This window comes from Petaurus breviceps, unplaced genomic scaffold, assembly GCF_028583685.1.
Source record: "Petaurus breviceps papuanus isolate PSGF00001 unplaced genomic scaffold, PetGlider_PUasm1.0 90734, whole genome shotgun sequence".
Taxonomy (NCBI): domain Eukaryota; kingdom Metazoa; phylum Chordata; class Mammalia; order Diprotodontia; family Petauridae; genus Petaurus; species Petaurus breviceps.
In genome coordinates, this window is record NW_027187327.1 from 2,680,503 (window position 1) to 2,685,519 (window position 5,017).

At 39.5% G+C, this 5,017-nt stretch overlaps 1 pseudogene; it reads left to right on the top strand.

Moving 5' to 3' along the window:
* Positions 1-2,815: 2,815 nt before the first annotated feature.
* On the top strand, positions 2,816-4,795 carry LOC138145342 (protein LSM14 homolog B pseudogene; annotated as a pseudogene).
* Positions 4,796-5,017: the final 222 nt, after the last annotated feature.

Below are 5,017 nucleotides of genomic sequence, written 5' to 3' on the forward strand. Positions count from 1 at the left end.
AAGTACATTCCTGCCCAGTTTTCTCATTTCATTTCCTATAATGCATCCTTCACTACAAAGCTAGATGAGTACATAATTCCTCAGTTCCCAAATCTGTAATGACTCATTTTCCCCTATCTAATGAAGTCCAATTCATCCACCTAACATTTATTGAACACATACTATGTTTGGGGGCAACTAGGTGGAACAGCAGATAAAGCACCAACCCTAAATCCAGGAAGACCTGAGTTCAAACCTTTTCTCAGATACTTACTAGCTCTGTAATGCTGGACAAGTCACTTAACCCTGTCTGCCTCAGTTTCCCTCATCTGTAAAATGAGCTGGAGAAGGAAATGAGAAACCACTCCAGTATCTCTGCCAAGAAAATCCCAAATGGGGTAATGAGGAGTTATACATTACTGTAACAACTGAGTGTCATCATCAACATCATATCAAGTTTCAGATATTGTACTAAATTCTAGGGATCAAAAGAAAGAAAATAAAGCTATCATTGTTTTCAAGGATCTCACAATCTAATGAGAGATTCCCTATGCAGGCAGCTATGTTCAAAGATATATGCAGAATTAATTCTGCTAATCTCGGAGAGAAGGTTTTAAGATTATTATAGGGGAATGGAAAATATGTCTTGTAGAGGTGGTGATTTTAGCTGGACTGAGAAAGAAATTAGGGGAATGATAAATGGAGGTGAAAAATGAAAGCATTCAAGGTATAGGTAACAGCCAGGGAAAGCACTTGGATAGAGTTGGTGGAAAATGTTTCGTGAGTGAAGAAGACCAAGGATATCAGTGTCATCTGATTGAAGAGTACATGAAAGGGAATAAGGTGTAAGATTACTAAAAAGGTAGGAATATGATGGGTTCTAAAGGAATCTCATAGCCTGGGCATATTATATTTAATACTGAATATAATAGAGAGTGAATAGAGTTCATCTAATGGATGGTAATATGACTGCATTTTATGAAGATCAGTTTGACAAATGAGTGGACAATGGATTTCAGGAGAGAGTCTTGACCAAAAGAGACCAACTAGCAGACTATTATAATAATTCAGTCATGAGTTAGAGAGGTGGTGAAATTGTCCGATGAAAGAAGTTGGTATATACAATTAAATAACAGGAGTTGACCAACAATTGAATATAGAAGGTGAAAGAGATTGAAGAGTTGAGGATGATGCCTAGGTCCTGGTTTTGGGCCCAATGTCCAGGATAACTTTCAGGATGTTGGCACATTCTAGAGTAATAAGGGAGTTGGAAAGAAAAGGGAATAGAGGGGAAATATAAGGAGTACACTTTGGGATATAACATGCTCAAGATATCTATAACACATCCATTTTGAGATCTCTAAAACATATTTGGACATGTGAGAAGAGAGATTGGAGAAGAGGTTAGGGCTGGACAATTAGATCTCAGATTTATATCCACAGAGATGAAAATTAAAACCATAGGAGCTCATGAGTTCATGGAAGGAAGTAGTATAGGGAAAAGAGAAAAAAATGTCTCAGGACAGAATACAGAGTGGGAAATCCCTGCTATCAGATCCTTAGACTGTCATTCAAGACTCTTCACAATCTAGATCCAATACATCTTTCCAGTCATGTTGCCAATATGCAGGATGTGAAGTGAAATATCAGCCTTGTTTTGATTTACATTTCTCTTGTAATTCATGATTTGGAGTATCACTTCAAGTATTTTCTGATAACTTGAAATTCTTTTGAGAGCTGTTTATTCATATCCTCTGAAAATTTATTAATTGGGAAAATTCAATTTCTTTTCACTCAAATATTATCCATATATTTTTTTTCTCTAAGTCTTGGATTCCTGAATTTTTTCATATGTATGAGTGCAGAATATCTCCTTAACATACAATGCTATCCTACCCCACATTTTACCAATCTTTTTCTTTTGCACAAAGTATACCTATCTAGAGCCATGGTTAAGTCATAGATTTCTGCTAACCAAATCTCAGTGATATCTGTGAAGTCAAATTTACCTCCTTACATTAAAACTTTAATTCCTTTTCTTGACTGCCTAAACTTTCAAAATTTGTATAAATGTAACTTTTGACATTTCTATTTAAAAAAAATTTGAGATCATGGGTCTTAAGATTTACTCCTTTCTAAATCATAATGAAATGGGAAACTATAAAAAAAGCTTCATTATTTCTTTGAAAAATATGTCACACAAACACTCAACTACTATCTGCTTCCATTTCTCAGATAATAATTCCACTTTCGATCCCATACAATCATCGTTTTTGAATTCCCTTGCCTTGGTGCTTAGAGTGAAACAATGTTTAGCTAAAGGCTTTTAATTAAGTGGAATGTTCCATTTTTGAAATAAATAAATATAATTGCTTGAAATGTATTTCTGACCACTGATCCTATAACAAGCTAATGAAAGTAAAATTTCTGGCCTTTAGTTTATATAAAGGAAAAGGGAAGCATTCATTCTAAAATGACTTGTTCTTTAAATAAATTTTTAAAATTGATAAATCTGTAGTTCATCTGATTCATAAAGAGAAGGGAAGAAAATAAAATTGATAATTTTAACTGAATAAGATAAAATTAAAAATAAGAAAAATAGTTACCAGTAAGTTGTGTGCAGAATTACATGCCAGCAAACATTATAATTGAAAAGAAATACTCCTCTCCCTCCACCCCCGCCCCCGCCACATTCCCCCTCCTTCCCCTCCCCCTAGAGGCCCAGGCCCCACAGGAAGCAGTGGAAGTTGAGATAGCTGCAGCGGCTTCAGTGCTTGTGCAGTGAGGAAGGCCAAGAGGACCATGGGCCAGGCCTCGGCCCTGGCAGGCCGTGGCCATGAGTGGCTCGTCGGGGACTCTGTACCTGGGCAGTAAGATCAGCCTCATCTCCAAGGCACAGATCCACTAGGAGGGCATCCTCTACACCATAGACTTGGACAACTCTACTGTGGCCCTTGCCAAAGTGAGGTCCTTTGGTACAGAAGACCGTCCTACTGATAGGCCTGCTTCTCCAAGGGAGGAATTTTATGAGTACATCATTTTCCGGGGAAGTGATATCAAAGATATTACTGTATGTGAACCTCCAAAAGCTCAGCACACACTCCCTCAGGATCCTGCTATTGTCCAATGTTCCCTGGGCTCTGCCTCTACATCATCTTTCCAACCACATGTGCCTTACAGCCCCTTTAGAGGTATGCCACCCTACAACCAGCTTGCTGCCAGCTCATTACTTAGCCAGCAGTATGCAGCTTCCTTAGGTTTAGAGAAGTTGGTAAGCCCTCCAGCCTCAGCCGCTGCTTCAAGCCCTAGTTCTTCTCTATCTCCACAGCCTGTTTCAGAGCTTGACATGTCCTCAGAGCCTCATCAGCTCTCTTCTAAGGGAGCTGGTTTTCCATCCATCCCAGTACAGAAGAGTCCCGTGGTAGAACAAGCAGTCCAGACTGGTTCTGTTGATAATCTGAATGCAAAAAAATCTACTACCCACCAAGACTCCCATAGGGATCCAACACAATGGTCGCCAGGTCCAACCAAACAGCAAAACAAGTGATGTAGTTCAACCAGTTCCTGTGAAAAATCAAGGGCAGGTGAATGATGAAAACAGAAGACCTCAAAGAAGAAGATCAGGGAACAGGTGAACAAGAAATCATTCCAGAGGGCAGAACCATCCAACAAATATTAAGGAAAACACTATTAAGTTTGAGGGTGATTGTGATTTTTAGAGTGCAAATGCTCAGTTCAACAGAGAAGAACTTGACTAGGAATTTAAGAAAAAACTGAATTTTAAAGATGACAAAACAGAGAAAGAAGAGAAGGGAGATCCAGCAGTAGTAACTCAGAACAATGACAGCACTACAGAGGAGGACCTCCTGGGACCTAACTGCTATTATGACAAACCCAAGTCATTCTCTGACAATATATCTTCTGAACTAAAGTCCAGTTCTAGGCGTACAACATGGGCTGAAGAAAGGAAGCTCAACACAGAGACCTTTGGAGCGTCAGGAATATTTCTTCGAGGCTGTAGCTTCAGGGGTGGCTTTCGAGGTGGAAGAGGCACCGGAACAGCCCGTCGAAACCAAACTTCCCATAGAGCTGCTACTGGGAGAGTTTAAATGTGTAACTATTTGCTAAGTGGCACAAAGGTGATGCTGTGTATATAAGAAAACATTGGAAATGCTGCACTTAATGTGGGGAGAAAATGGGTCATTTTGTTTATTACTTTTTTGGAAAATCCCACAGTATTACTGCTTATAGTTTGGACTTCAATTGAACTTGGACTTGGTCTGAGTAAAAACCACTTGTTTTTTGGAAGTGTTCATGGGTAACCTCTTTTGAGGTGTCTTGGTCTCTTTCTCCCCTTCCTCCCTTTTTTTCTTAAAAACATAGCCTGATTTTAAACTTTTCTTTTGGTATTTTGCAGAAGGGTTTCCTCTGTTCTTTAGTGAGGGTTTAACAAAATCTACTTTTTTTTTGAGACAATAGCTTTGACTTTTCAAAAGTAGAACCAAATGTCATTAAAAACAAACCACTTACATTTTTTAGTAACCAAACTGACCCTTTGGTGCTGCTGGTCTGTCACTCCCACTTCTAAGAAGCAACATGTTTCAGTAACTCTTGGGTGTCTGGAGACCTGGATGCCCAGTACTAAATGGGGTTTATGAGTACTTGGGGTGGTTTGGGGGTGGGTTGGGAGGGAATATAGGGGTTGTCACAAGGATCATGTATAAGCAAGCCACAGAGTACCCAGGGTAAGTGTCAGCCAGAACCCAGAGATAAGTTGTCAGAAGAGGAAGAGTTAAAGGTGACTTTGAAGAGCCCTATGAATATTCAAAGCTAAGGGGTCACAGTAGACTATCATCCCTATGGGAACTGATGGGGGATATAAAACTCAGGACCAGCCTCCCTAGAAAACCTTTTCACCAGCCCTCTTTATTGCTGCCAACCTGTCTCTGGTACATGCTGCTTACCAGTCATGTGTTGGATTTTGGCATAATGCTCTTGAATGCTGTTCTTATCTACTTAAGACTGGGGGGAGTGGGAG